The sequence below is a fragment of the Hermetia illucens genome, chromosome 2 (assembly GCF_905115235.1).
Source record: "Hermetia illucens chromosome 2, iHerIll2.2.curated.20191125, whole genome shotgun sequence".
In the NCBI taxonomy this organism is placed as follows: Eukaryota; Metazoa; Arthropoda; class Insecta; order Diptera; family Stratiomyidae; genus Hermetia; species Hermetia illucens.
Window position 1 is genome coordinate 74,696,166 of NC_051850.1, and position 16,700 is coordinate 74,712,865.

Consider the following 16,700-nt stretch of genomic DNA (forward strand, 5'->3'; position numbering starts at 1 on the left):
TTCCAATAATCTTTGCGATGAAGATTTCATTCCACACTTTGACCTAATTGATTTCTAATTGATCGGATATGATCAATATTTCGTTCTACTTAAGTGATTTCATTGTCACCCTCACCGATTGATCCATTTAAGTGATTTCATTATCGCTTCACTATCCACTCCCTCAGGGATCGTCAACGATCCTTGATGGGTCGATTACGATACGGGGAGTGGCATCCCCGAGTTGCCCGAGCAAGTAGTTCTGACCCCCTAGCTGGCATAATACTTGCGTCCTAGGTAGTAGCCTCGAGAAAGTTTCTCGGTGAAGAGCGAACTGCTAATGACCGATACACGCTGGGACACACTGGGAGTCCCCGGAGCCGTCGACAACTCCCTGTCGACGTCGATGGGGTGATGTGAGCCTAGCTCTGCCAAGGTGGTAGTTGTGGCGTGTATCAGGAGCCAGCCCCTTCGGGACCCTGGTCGGGTAGTGTGCATTGAACCGGTGTTAGTGGACCGCGTTGCCCCGAGCGAGTGCTGATCCGTCCGTGAATTCCGGGATCAGCTAAGCGTAGGTCAGACCTCAGGGAACTGGGGTAGGGGCTGTGTCCCCGAGGGTATACCCGTTCCTGACTATTGCGGCCCGCTCCCTTGCACACGATGCGCTGGTAAACAACTCAAATGAAGAAAAAACGAACAAAACGAGGAGATAGTGGAAATGGAGAGTGAGCTGACTGCGTTTATTCGCAGCACGAAAATGCGCCGTTCGCCCCAGCGCCCAGCGAAGGACGCAACAAGGGCTGAAATACCCGACGAGACATCGGGACGCGCAGACGGAGAGAAAGGCTTGGAAAGTGATGCAGCACCTGCAACACAGATAGGAGGAACCCAGACCATACAGCACAGTGCTGTAATTGGGGAAAGAGGCACAGTGGAAACTGCCGAAACTAATAAAATGGTTTCGAATATAAGCCGAGTGGGAGGACTGTCGATTACTCTGGCACAAGCGGAAGAGGAAAGACTTATTAAAAAATGCATGGCAGTTGTGAAGCACATGCGATCTTCGACGTTCCTTCAGAAAAAGGCCGGTAAGGGGGTGAAAAACGGGCTAATGGAACTGGAAGAGCTCCTGGACAGGATTTCATACTATAGGCGAACATGGAAAGTAAGACAAAATCCGCAGGAAGCAGAAACAACCGCGCTTCCCGAGGAGAACACCACGAGTACCAAACGGATCGCTGACAGCCCATTGCAGAGCGAACTTGGTAAAAAACGAAAGGAGGAAGGGACATCTGAAGGAGACTTCACTCAGGTACTCTCCAGGGCTGGAAAGAAGAAGGCGAAGAGGATCAAAAGACAACAACACGTCGCGCCATCAGAAAAACCTCTGCCTAAAACTAAGGCGGACACGAAGGACGGAGTGCCAAAAGAAAAGGTGGGGAGACGAAGGAGGACTAGACCGCCAGCTTTGCTTATTAAGCCGACGGGAGGCAAGACTTTTGCGGAAGTCCTCAGTGAAATCCGTTACAAAATCAAACCCGAAGACAACGGAGCGGAGGTGTCTTCCATACGTAAAAGGAAGGGTGGTGGAGTCTTAATCGAACTAGGCCCGAAGACTATAAATAAAGTCACGTTCTGTGAAGCAGTCAAGGGGCTTCTAGGAGAAAAAGCTTTGGTTTCTAGCCTGGAACCCATGTGTGCTTTAGAAATCCGAGACCTTGACTGTCTCACGGAAAAGAACGAGGTAGAAGAGGCCATCAAACGCGAATGCCCGGAGATAACCAATGTCCGGATTGGTAACACCCCCGCAAACTCCCGAGGCCAAAAACTCGCTGTGGTGGAAGTTGCCGAGCAATACGCGAGAAAGCTTCTAAACAGCGGGAAAATAAGAATTGGTTGGGTAGTGTGTAGGATACGAATTCAGGCCGCCCCAACCAAATGTTACAGATGTTTGGACTATGGGCACACATCTGCAATCTGTCGGAGACCTGACAGAAGGGCAACATGCCGTAAATGCGGTCAGGATGGCCATAAAGCGAACAGCTGCAATGAAAAGGAAAGCTGCGTCCTATGCAGGGACCGTGGCGCGACTGATGAGAGCATTGCGCACACTGCGGGATCGGGGCGGTGTCCAGTTTTCAGAGCAGAACTGGAAAGAGCTAGGATACGGTCAACATGATTCGCATCCTACAAATCAATTTGCACCGGAGTGCAACCGCTCACGAGTTTCTAGCGCAGTTCGCTGCGGAGACCAAAGCTGATTTAGTACTCATCAGTGAGCAGTACCGAAACAAGGGCCCAGTTTCATGGCACCCAGACATATCAGGTACCGCTGCCATCTGGGTTCGGGACGGCACCCTCCTGGGGGTTCTTGCCCAAGGCCGAGAGGACGGCTTTGTCTGGATTCGGTGTTCAGGGATAACGTTTTTTAGTGTCTATCTTACGCCGAATGAGACGATGCCGGACTTTCGTCGGAGGCTTGAGGCTTTGGAGGACGCTATCTTAAGCACGGATGGGCGGATCCTGGTCAGAGGTGACTTCAATGCTAGGGCAATTGAATGGGGCATGCCTCACGCAGATTCCAGAGGGAAACGAATTCTGGAAATGGCGGCGAGAACAGGACTGGTAGTTCTAAACCACAAATCCACCCTAACGTTCCGGCGTCCGGGCTGCGAAGGAAGCATTCCAGACGTAACCTTCGCATCGGAATCACTGGTGTCGCTGGTGGACGGGTGGCGAGTTCTGGAAGATTTTTCGGCAAGTGACCACCAATACATTGCTTTCGAAGTGGTGGACACGAACTCTCGGTGTGCGCCACCCCAGCGATCTTTCTGTGTATGGAACGTCGCGAAAGTGAACACCGGGAAGTTTGTCGAAACTCTGGGAACAGGTGGGGCCACGCTGAAGAGTACTCCTGGGGGCGGTGGCGCCGCTGCTGACACTGTCGTAAATTCAGTTATGAACCTGATAACGACGGTCTGCGGAGCCTCCATGCCCAGGAAGATATCGAGGCGCGGCAAACCTTCCATGTATTGGTGGACAGTGGAAATCGCAGAGCTCCGGAAGGAATGTCACAGGCTCCGCCGCTTAACACAACATCTAGGCGACCGGGAGGAGGCATGTACCACAATGATGGAGAACAAATCAGCCAAAAGGAGACTCCGCAGCGCAATAAACAAGAGCAAAGCTCGCTGCTGGCAAGACCTGATCGACGAGGTGAATGGGGATCCGTAGGGACTCGGTTACAAACTTGTAACCCGAAAAATCGAGGCTCTGCGGAAACCCTGTTCACTTAAGGCCGAGCAGATGGACCGCATTGTGAGGGCACTCTTCCCTGCACACCCCGTATGGGATGGTGACGTCGGCGCGGAGAGCGCAGAGGACTGTCCACTTTTCTCTGTAAAAGAGTTGGAACAGGCAGTGCTCTCTATGAAAAACAAGAAGGCGCCAGGACCCGAAGGTATTCCAGCAGAGGTGTACAAACTGGTATTCCAACACCGGCCAGACCTACTGCTCGGCGCATTCAACGCTTGCCTGAAAGAGGGCATTTTCCCTGCTCGTTGGAAAGTTGCGAGGCTTGCGCTGATCCCTAAAGGGAAAGGCGATCCCGAACTGCCGTCTTCATACCGCCCGCTCTGTATGCTTGATACTGCTGGGAAAGTGCTCGAAAAGCTCATCAGAAGTAGACTCGCTGAAACGATACGCGCTGCCGGAGATTTATCTCCCCGGCAGTTTGGTTTTAGGGCAGGGAGATCGACAATTGATGCTGTCATGCAGGTCGTGGACGCCGTTCGACGAGCAGAGGCACATAGCCGCCGAACTCGACGGGTGGTGCTCCTCGTAACGCTTGACGTCAGAAACGCCTTCAATTCCGTAAGATGGAAAGACATTCTAGGCACACTAGAGAATACCTTCAACGTGCCGAACTATCTCTTACGGATATTGAGGGACTATCTGAGGAACCGCTCCCTGCTCTATGAAACATTAGAGGGTCAAAGGTGGATGGAGGTCACATCGGGGGTAGCACAGGGATCCATCCTAGGGCCGGACCTCTGGAACGCTACCTATGACAGATGATGTCGCAGCGCTTGTTGCTGGACGCACTGTCGAACAGGCGCAAAGTAGACTCGGCATATTGATGCGACGGGTAAGCGGATGGATAACTACTCATGGTTTTAACCTTGCACTGGAAAAAACCGAAGTAGTCATCCTGACTAAAAAGAGAATTCCGACCCTGCGTCCCATATCGTTCGGCGAGTCGATAATCGAGTCAAAATCGGCGGTAAAGTACCTCGGGTTGACTCTTGACTCAAAGATGAGTTTTTCTGAGCAAATCCAAGCAGCAGCGAACAAGGCTGCGGCTGGAGTTTCGGCGTTAAGTAGGCTAATGGCAAACATTGGGGGTCCTACGTCTAGTAGGCGACGTCTCCTGATGAGCTCAACGCAGTCTGCCCTGCTCTACGGCGCAGAGGTATGGGCTGGCGCTCTTAACAAGGAGGTATATCGTAGACGCCTCGCGCAAGTACAGAGACGGTGAGCTTTACGGGTGGCGGCTGCGTATCGCACAGTCTCTGAACCGGCCGTGATGGTGATCGCGGGAGTTATCCCCGTTGCCCTTCTTGCTGGGGAGCGTCAGGCCATATACAAGCGCAAGGGAGATGAGCCAAGGGAGGTGGTTGCTCGCGAAGAACGGCAACACACTCTAGACGAGTGGCAGCTCTCTTGGCAAAATGAAACTAGAGGCAGATGGACTGCGCGGCTCATCGGCAACTTAGGTGCGTGGCTGAATTGGAAGCATGGTGAGACTGACTATTTCCTTACCCAATTTTTAAGTGGGCATGGAAATTTTCAGTCTTACCTGCACAAGATTGGAAAGGCGCGTTCTCCGGATTGTGTGTTTTGCAATGGAGTTGTGGACGATGCCCACCACACTTTTTTTTCTTGTGGAAGGTGGGATGGGGTTCGTCAGCAGCTCTATTTAAACACAGGGGATCTCTCTCCAGACAACATTGTGGAAGAGATGCTGAGGACTGCTGATAGCTGGAACCGTGTTGCCCATTACGTTCGGGCCCTTCTCGTTGCTAAGAAGATAGAACTCGACCGTTCCTTGGGGTTCCTTGAACTGACAGTTCCCTTCCTCGTCTCCCCTCCCGTTGGTGAAAGGAATTCCCTGATTTGAAGGCTCCGCAAAGCGGGAGAGTTCGGGGGCTGGCCCGAAGTAATGTGACAAACGGTTCCAGGCTAGCTCTCCGACGATGGGGAGGTGTTTAGTTGGTAGTCCGATGACGTACCGAATCGGGAGTCCAACACTGTGTGCGTAAATGCATTCACCTACCCTACCCCCCAAAAAAAAAAACTATCATTGACTCTTACATGAACATTCTGTTTGATTACCTTTTGGCCCCAAGTTATAAAAACTATTTAGACTCTAACTTCCAAGTTAATTAAGATATTACTTTCGTTACGTTCCGCTTGCCGGTGATTGGCTGTGCATTCACCTCACTAGAGGACAAATATGATGTAGGAGCTGGCATTTCCTTGACTCTTACGACGGTTTACAATAAGTGCAATACGTAAACTGACATCTCATTATGCGCATCGCAAATCCAGGATAAGAGTTTAGCATATGGGAACTCCAAGATCCTGTTATGGCTGCGTGTCGATATCACTCGCAAGCCATGCGGTGTGCACGCAGGACGAGCGCGATAAAAGTTGTTTCATTGGCTGCCAAAACGGAATTTTGAGGAGCTAATTATTTAGGAAATATTTTATGTAATTGTATGTATTGTTTGCAATGTGATTTCATGAAATATTTGCTTTGTTTTTTAGCTAATTTCAGATTTCGTCCCCGTGTTTTTAAGTCACAATGCGAAGGCGATCAAAAACTGACATAATGCTCGTGGTTCGTCCACACCGCGAGGTTTCCGAGAGATGGTGAATGGGCCCATAGGGCCCATTCTTTCACGTAAACCTTGCAACGTACTAACTTTTACGTAACATGACGTTTCCGTTTAGTGAGGTGAATTCAATAGCCAATCACAACATGTGTATGTGGTTGTATGCATGGAGTTGTTTATTGTATGGTGGGAAATAGGAAAGAAACTTTTTGAGAGAACTTATTAAAGGTGCTCTACGACAAATTGCACTTTGGTTTTAAAAATCCAGCAATTGAAAGTGTTTCGTGGATTCGAATGCCGTTACAATGGATAATACGTCGGGCTGTGTTTTTCTTGAATTTCTGAATTCGTTTGGTTTTCTGGAATCATAAAACTAGTTAACGATTACACAAATTTATCTTCATATATATCCTGTTTCAAGTTCGTTATACAAATCTATTGGGATAATATTCATCATAATAACGTTTACCCTTTGGTTTGTTGTATAAACTTGTGGCATCGAGTCATATTCCCAGAAGTTGAATTCGGCATAATTGTGAAATTAACGGAAGAAAGCTTTTAACAATGCCGTGAGGAGCTTCATATCCGACAAATGCTTAATATGAAATATACAAATTTATTTTATCCGGATCGTATAAACAGTGATAGTTGATATCAGTCGACATGCCTCAAAAAATTCATCGCGATCCTGAAGAAGTACTTGAAAGAATATAATGAAAGTAAAAATGGTTCTACTGAAACAAGTGTTTATCACTCTTCAACTGTTGAAGTTTCGACGTCATTTGCAATCGTCTCAGATAATTTCAATTTTAATATTTGCAGTAATAGCAATGTAAAAGATAATGGTAATATTTGATGTTGCACATGTGAAAAGTGTTGTCACGTTCACAGCTTTAATTTTGCATTCACAGGTAGTAGTAATATAAAAGCACTCTACTCATTTATGTTATTAATGTGGTAAGAAATAATATTAATGATTATAATTGCCCGAAATTGACCCGCGATTTATTGTATAATATAATACACTGGTTATTGGGAGCTTGAAATATTCGATTTTGTGCTGAATGTTGAACAAGTCGGAAACGGGAAGCTCGGTGCGTCAGGTATGAATGATTTTGTTGATATTTTAAGTAATAATGTTTGGGTACACGATGCTTTCATTTCTATATAACTAGTAGTGGATATCCGCTGACATCTCCTAAGGGGTACCAATTTGACCCAAAAGAAGCAACTTTAACACCCGGCAGGTTTGTTAATAATAGTAAGATTTTAATTTAATTTGAATTATGATATTTGCAGTAATAACCACATTTTATGTAAAAGATTACCATTATCTTGATGTTGCAGACGCGAAAACACAGATTTAATTTGATATTCACAGCTAGCAGCCATATTGTTGCGAGAAGGTTGGCGGACATAACTAACTTCACTAATTTGATAAGCGCTCGACAGCGATGGGCAAGAAGTGGTTGAATAAGATCAACGCTAGTTTCTTATCTGTTTGACATTAGTGGATTAACAAAATTCATGATACCACTTCTAACTTGGAAAAACAAATAACTATAAGGTTTCACAATCTGGGCAAGTTACGGATTTCATATAATACTGCCACTAAGTGCCAAGCATTTAGGCTCTGACGCTGGTGGTGGTGGCCGGTGGTAGGTGAATGGAAGAATCCGTCGAGAACTCCCCGCAATCTCGAGCATGAATGTGGAATGGTATATTTTTGCATAGGTCCAGGACATCAGAGGAAGCCATGAGGGATTTTGGTATAATACATGCATTATGGCATCTACAACCAACCGCTCGAGACGCCAAATTTCTTTGATTTCCAAACAAGTGCCTCATAGTTCACCGTATTCTCCACGTACTTCCGTTCAATGTTGCTGTTTTGGGGTATAGCAATATCAATAATGTGCGCAGAACAACCCGTCTCTGAACTAAAAGGACATCGGGTTTGTTTTAACAATACATACTGTAAACAGGACGATTAGGTAGTGCCTGGGGCTCATATCAGTAAACCGGACATGTTCCCGTGATCATTCCATGTTTGTATGCAAAGCTTCGGTTAATCACTTTACATGCAGCATTGTGTATTGCACCGCCGCCATTATATTGCAACCAGAAATAAGATGGTCCAAAGTCTCCAGTGCCGAACCATATATTCTGCATTGGTCGTTCGCCACCCGTTTTTCATAAACTCGGGTGGCAACCACGCCGACCCGAATAGCACACATAAATCCCTTCGTCTCAGCAAAGAGCTCTCCAGCACACAGCCATCTGTTCGACAAATATAAATTGATAAATGGTTGCGAAAGACCATTGATGTGTTTACCATGCGTTGCCATCGAAATCATTCATCGATCTGTTTCTGGTCTGATTTCACCCCACTTAGGGAATGGAAAGATCGCTCCTTCAAGTAAGTCGGACAAATAAATGAAAAATATCATTGTAACAAAAAATTTAAATGATAAAGACCAAAATATTATATTACCACGACATAATTTGATTAAATACGCAAATTCTCAAATAAATATAAATAACCTTACGTTTAAGAACCAAATATACTACATTGAAAATAACGTCATACTACCCAATGTAATTAGAAATATAAGCTGTGGGGAATATAGTAATTTGACTTTGTAATATGTTCATCATAAACATTTGGAAAACCTAGAAGAGATAAATTTTAAATCCAAAACAATTACCTGGACAAGCATTATAACAGATATTGCCATCATTACCGCAATATTGATTATTTTGCCAATAATATACTTTTGTTGTAAAACAAAGATAAACAATGCAAATATCATGGTAGATATCAATGAGGATCACGAGGACGCGATTCCCATTATGGAAGGGCAAGTTACGTCATCCATCGTTCCTCACATTTCTAGACTGCTATTGATCCAATGAAGTGATCGTAAAATCTTTGAATAATCATTCCTCCCATCACTTTCTATTAATTGATTCTAATAATCTTTGAGATGAAGATTTCATTCCACATTTTGACCTAATTGATTTCTAATTGATCGGATATGATCCATATTTCGTTCTACTTAAGTGATTTCATTGTCACCCTCACCGATTGATCCATTTAAGTGATTTCACTATCGCTTCACTATCATTATTTAGGAAATATTTAGGAAATATTTTATTATTTAGGAAATATTTTATGTAATTGTATGTATTGTTTGCAATGTGATTTTATGAAATATTTCCTTTGTTTTTTAGCTAATTTGAGATTTCGTCCCCGTGTTTTTAAGTCACAATGCGAAGGCTATCAAAAACTGACATAATGCTCGTGGTCGATGCAAATCTCAAACGGTACGCCCTCCGTCCACACCGCGAGGTTTCCGAGTGATGGTGAATGGGCCTATAGGGCCCATTCCTTCACGTAAACCTTGCAACGTACTAACTTTTACGTAACATGACGTTTCCGTTTAGTGAGGTGAATTCAATAGCCAATCACAACATGTGTATGTGGTTGTATGCATGGAGTTGTTTATTGTATGGTGGGAAATAGGAAAGAAACCTTTTGAAAGAACTTATTAAAGGTGCTCTACGACAAATTGCACTTTGGTTTTAAAAATCCAGCAATTGAAAGTGTTTCGTGGATTCGAATGCCGTTACAATGAATAATACGTCGGGCTGTGTTTTTCTTGAATTTCTGAATTCGTTTGGTTTTCTGGAATCTTCGAACTAATTAACGATTACACATATTTATCTTCATATATATCCTGTTTCAAGTTCGTTATACAAATCTATTGGGATAATATTCATCATAATAACGTTTACCCTCCGGTTTGTTGTATAAACTTGTGGCATCGAGTCATATTCCCAGAAGTTGGATTCGGCATAATTGTGAAATTAACGGAAGAAAGCTTTTAACAATGCCGTGAGGAGCTTCATATCCGACAAATGCTTAATATGAAATATACAAATTTATTTTATCTGGATCGTATAAACAGTGATAGTTGCCTCAAAAAATTCATCGCGATCCTGAAGAAATACTTGAAAGAATATAATGAAAGTAAAAATGGTTCTACTGAAACAAGTGTTTATCACTCTTCAACTGTTGAAGTTTCGACGTCATTTGCAATCGTCTCAGATAATTTCAATTTTAATATTTGCAGTAATAGCAATGTAAAAGATAATGGTAATATTTGATGCTGCACATGTGAAAAGTGTTGTCACGTTCACAGCTTTAATTTTGCATTCACAGGTAGTAGTAATATAAAAGCACTCTACTCATTTATGTTATTAATGTGGTAAGAAATAATAGAGAGAAGGTCTAAATTTGGCCCCTGCTGGTATTTTGGTCCCCTACGATTCTACGCGACACAAAACAGCCACAGATAAAAACGCCACTGTGCAACAACCACAATCTTAACAGCTGTTGTTTCATGTATCCATATGTCATTTAAATGACAAATGGTAGAGACAAATTCTAGTTTCTGTTCTTTGTGTTCTTCTAACTTTCTTCCAAGAAGATATTTGTTGTCGGTATTCCTGTAAATGTGGCATGTTTAAATGGTGTTTTGTGCTAAAAAGTTTTTACAGGTTCAGCAGTATTACATATCAAGGTAATGCTGAAGCACGGCTTACTTTTCGTTTTATTTTTTGCTTTTTTTTGTGTGATTGCATAAGTCTAATATGGCCCCCCGTTCGGTTTCGAATTATGGCCTCCGGGGGCCATAATCGATGTTTGAAACACAAAAGTATTAAAGATTGCTGTATTGTTTCCTATAGATGCCCCGGAACAGCATTATGTTAACCGTAGCCAAAAAGAGGAAAACATGGGACCCGGAACAAATGAAAAAAGCTATAGATGCAGTCAGGAGTAAGACGATGGGTTACAAAAAAGCCGTAAAAATGTTTGGCGTACCGAGGACTACATTAAGAAGGTTAGTGCACGATCTAGGAGAGTCTGAAAAAATTGTTGAAAAACCGCTAGGCAGGAAAACTGTACTTCCACCTAATATAGAAAAGAAACTCGTGGAGTATATTCTTCTAATGGAAGCGAAATACTATGGTCTAACACGAATAGATGTTCGGCGAATGGCCTATCAGTTAGCTTTGAAAAATAACATACCCAATAATTTTACAAAGGAAATAGCAGGGCGTTCGTGGTTAGACCTTTTTCTACTAAGACACAAGCACGAACTTTCTTTAAGGAAACCATTAGGAACATCTTTTGCCCGTGTTCAAGGCTTTAACCGTGAGGCAGTAAAGGAATTTTTTGAGATTTTGAAGGCGGAAATGGAAAAAATTCGATACCCTCCTGATCGCATTTTCAACGTTGACGAGACCGGGCTGACAATCGTTCAATATAAAGTTCCTCAAATAATTGGGAAGAAAGGCAAAAAACAAATAGGTGCTTTAACTGCTGCGGAACGAGGATCATTGATGAGCGTGGTTTGCTGTATGAATGTTTCCGGGTTTTTTATACCACCCATGATGATTTTCCCCAGAAAAAATTATTCCGATATACTTATGAAAGGAGCTCCGCATGGTGCTATCGGCAAAGTCCACCCATCCGGCTGGATTCAAACGAATTTATTCACCGATTGGTTTCGTCATTTTCTTTCTAAAACAAATCCAACTAAGGAGTCGCCTGTACTGTTAATACTCGACGGGCATACAGCCACACTCGTAACATTGAACTTCTGGAGTTAGCTCATGAGAACTATGTAACAATAGTTACTCTTCCACCTCACACCACGCATAAATTGCAGCCCCTGGATAAAACCTTTATGGGGGCACTAAAAACCTATTATAGTGAAGAAATCCGAAATTTCTTGTTGCATTCCGATCGGTTGCTTAAACCCTACGATATCGCCGAATTATTTGGTCGAGCCTATCTACGAAGCTCAACAGGAGAAATCGCTGCAATGGATTTCGCGCCACCGGAATCTACCCCTTTAATCCGCAGATTTTTTCTGACGCAGATTTTTTACCAGAAGCTCAAGTTTATAACGATGAAAACACTTCCGAAAACCGCCCAGGGAGCAACACACAGGAAAATTTGACTGCATCGCAAAGAGATGAGTTGTTGCATCATCAGTTAAACATCATAGTTTCACCAGAAATTATTCAACCAATACCAAAACCTAAAAATAAAACTTCGAATCGAGGGCGAAAACGTACCACACCAAAAGTACTCACTTCTTCTGCATATAGAACACACCTGGCAGGTACATCAAGTGCTTCAGATGGAAATCAGAATCCTGACAATATCCAAAGTCGTAGCCGTGGAGGGAAAACCACTGTCTCAGATGAAAATCATTTAGACACACAATCCGACAGCTTCGACGAAGGACCTTCAAATGATAAAATACCAACGAGCTTAGATGCAGAATGCTTATTTTGTGATGCAAGGTATTCAAATGACCAACAAGGGGAGGAGTGGATTCAATGCCAGGGATGCAATTTATGGGCTCATTGCGTTTGTGCGGGAAACGAAGGAGATTATTATATTTGCGATTTTGCCGATAACTTTATTTTATATGTATTTTATCTTGATTTCGTTTTTATTATGTTCATTATTATTTTTTTATTAATGGATTTACTTAATTTTAAGAAAGAAGGTAATTTATTGTTTATTTTTTACTTAATTGTTAAGTTTTGGAGAATATTTTTTAAAGAATTTTTCATACTTCCAATATGGTCCCCTGGGTGCCATATTACCCACACTTTACATCAAAACCAAAATTTTGAATACGTCGAAATATAGGATTTGTTAAAAATATATGGAATTATATGTTTTTTCCTTACGAATCAATGACCAGGAGAATATTGAAATGCATACACATGAAACTTGACATGCCGATCTTCATTTTTCTTTTCATGCTCGAAAACAAAAGGGGGGGGCCACATTTAGACCTTTTCCTCTATTGAATTCACCTCACTAAACGGAAACGTCATGTTACGTAAAAGTTAGTACGTTGCAAGGTTTACGTGAAGGAATGGGCCCTATAGGCCCATTCACCATCACTCGGAAACCTCGCGGTGTGGACGGAGGGCGTACCGTTTGAGATTTGCATCGAACCACGAGCATTATGTCAGTTTTTGATCGCCTTCGCATTGTGACTTAAAAACACGGGACGAAATCTCAAATTAGCTAAAAACACAGCAAATATTTCATGAAATCACATTGCAAACAATACATACAATTACATAAAATATTTCCTAAATAATTAGCTCCTCAAAGTTCCGTTTTGGCAGCCAATGGAAAAATTTTTAGCGCGGTCGTCGTGCGTGCACACCGCATGGCTTGCGAGTGATATCGACACGCAGCCATAACAGGATCTTGGAGTTCCCATATGCTAGACTCTTATCCTGGATTTGCGATGCGCATAATGAGATGTCAGTTTACGTATTGCACTTATTGTAAACCCGGTCGTAGAGTCAACGGAAATGCCAGCTACTACATCATATTTGTCCTCTAGTGAGGTGAATTCACAGCCAATCACAGGCAAGCGGAACGTAACGAGAGTAATCTCTTAATTAACTTGGAAGTTAGAGTCTAAATAGTTTTCATAACTTGGGGCCAAAAGGTAATCAAGCAGAATGTTCATGTAAAAGTCAATGATAGTGAAGCGATAGTGAAATCACTTAAATGGATCAATCGGTGAGGGTGACAATGAAATCACTTAAGTAGAACGAAATATTGAATCATATCCGATCAATTAGAAATCAATTGTTCAAAGTCTGGAATGAAATCTTCATCGCAAAGATTATTGGAATCAATTAATAGAAGTGATGGGAGGAATGATTATTCAAAGATTTTACGATCACTTCATTGGATCAAGAACATCTAGAAATGTGAGGAACGATGGATGACGTACTTGGCCTTCCATAATGGGAATCGCGTCCTCGTGATCCTCATTGATATCTACCATGATATTTGCATTGTTTATCTTTGTTTACAACAAAAGTATATTATTGGCAAAATAATCAATATTGCGGTAAATGATGGCAATATCTGTTATAATGCTTGTCCAGGTAATTGTTTTGGATTTAAAATTTATCTCTTCTAGGTTTTCCAAATGTTTATGATGAACATATTACAAAGTCAAATTACTATATTCCTCACAGCTTATATTCCTAACTATAATACATTGGTAGTATGACGTTATTTCAATGTAGTATATTTGGTTCTTAAAAAGTAAGGTTATTTAATTTATTTGAGAATTTGTGTATTTAATCAAATTATGTCGTGGTAATATAATATTTTGGTCTTATCATTTAAATTTTTTGTTACAATGATATTTTTCATTTATTTGTCCGACTTACTTGAAGGAGCGATCTTTCCATTCCCTAAGTGGGGTGAACTCAGACCAAACACGGATCGATGAATGATTTCGATGGCAACGCATGGTAAACACGTCAATGGTCTTTCGCAACCATTTATCAATTTATATTTGTCAAACAGATGGCTGTGCGCTGGAGAGCTCTTTCCTGAGACGAAGGGATTTATGTGTGCTATTCGGGTCGGCGTGGTCGCCACCCGAGTTTATGAAAAGCGGGTGGCGAACGACCAATGCAGAATATGGTTCGGCACTGGAGACTTTGGACCATCTTATTTCTGGTTGCACTATAATGGCGGCGGTGCAATACACAATGCTGCGTGTAAAGTGATTAACCAAAGCTTTGCATACAAACATGGAATGATCACGGGAACATGTCCGGTTTACTGATATGAGCCCCAGGCACTACCTAATCGTCCTGTTTACAGTATGTATTGTTAAAACAAACCCGATGTCCTTTTAGTTCAGGGACGGGTCGTTCTGCGCACATTATTGATATTGCTATACCCCAAAACAGCAACATTGAACGGAAGTACGTGGAGAATACGATGAACTATGAGGCGCTTGTTGGAAATCAAAGAAATTTGCCGTCTCGAGCGGTTGGTTGTAGATGCCATAATGCATGTATTGTACCAAAATCCCTCATGGCTTCCTCTGATGTCCTGGAACTATGCAAAAATATACCATTCCACATTCATGCTCGAGATTGCGGGGAGTTCTCGACGGATTCTTCCATACACCTAGCACCGGCCACCACCACCAGCGCTCCCTTATCTTTGAAGTAGGTGGGATGGTCAGAGCCTAAATGCTTGGCACTTAGTGGCAGTATTATATGAAATCCGTAACTTACCCAGATTGTGAAACCTCTAAAAAATAAATAAATAATGAGAAGAGTCTTTTTATAGTTATTTGTTTTTGCAAGTTAGAAGCAGTATCATGAATTTTGTTAATCCACTAATGTCAAAACACATAAGAACCTAGCGTTGATCTTATTCAACCACTTCTTGCCCATCGCTGTCGAGCACTTATCAAATTAGTGAAGTTAGTTATGTCCGCCAATCTTCTCGCAACAATATGGCTGCTAGCTGTAAATATCAAATTAAATCTGTGTTTTCGCGTCTGCAACATCAAGATAGTGGTAATCTTTTACATAAAATGTGGCTATTACTGCAAATATCATAATTCAAATTAAAGTAAAATCTTACTATTATTAACAAACCTGCCGGGTGTTAAAGTTGCTTTTTTGGGTCAAATTGGTACCCCTTAGGAGATGTCAACGGATATCCACTACTAGTTATGTAGAAATGAAAGCATCGTGTACCCAAACATTATTACTTAAAATATCAACAAAGTCATTCATACCTGACGTACCGAGCTTCCCGTTTCCGACTTGTTCAACATTCAGCACAAAATCGAATATTTCAAGCTCCCAATAACCAGTGTATTATATTATACAATAAATCGCGGGTCAATTTCGGGCAATTATAATTATTAATATTATTTCTTACCACATTAATAACATAAATGAGTAGAGTGCTTTTATAATACTACTACCTGTGAATGCAAAATTAAAGTTATGAATGTGACAACACTTTTCACATGTGCAACATCAAATATTACCATTATCTTTTACATTGCTATTACTGCAAATATTAAAATTGAAATTATCTGAGACGATTGCAAATGACGTCGAAACTTCAACAGTTGAAGAGTGATAAACACTTGTTTCAGTAGAACCATTTTTACTTTCATTATATTCTTTCAAGTACTTCTTCAGGATCGCGATGAATTTTTTGAGGCAACTATCACTGTTTATACGATCCGGATAAAATAAATTTGTATATTTCATATTAAGCATTTGTCGGATATGAAGCTCCTCACGGCATTGTTAAAAGCTTTCTTCCGTTAATTTCACAATTATGCCGAATTCAACTTCTGGGAATATGACTCGATGCCACAAGTTTATACAACAAACCGGAGGGTAAACGTTATTATGATGAATATTATCCCAATAGATTTGTATAACGAACTTGAAACAGGATATATATGAAGATAAATTTGTGTAATCGTTAATTAGTTTTAAGATTCCAAAAAACCAAACGAATTCAGAACTTCAAGAAAAACACAGCCCGACGTATTATTCATTGTAACGGCATTCGAATCCACGAAACACTTTCAATTGCTGGATTTTTAAAACCAAAGTGCAATTTGTCGTAGAGCACCTTTAATAAGTTCTCTCAAAAAGTTTCTTTCCTATTTCCCACCATACAATAAACAACTCCATGCATACAACCACATACACATGTTGTGATTGGCTCAATAGCCAGAACTCAATAATTCACCTCACTAAACGGAAACGTCATGTTACGTAAAAGTTAGTACGTTGCAAGGTTTACGTGAAGGAATGGGCCCTATAGGCCCATTCACCATCACTCGGAAACCTCGCGGTGTGGACGGAGGGCGTACCGTTTGAGATTTGCATCGAACCACGAGCATTATGTCAGTTTTTGAT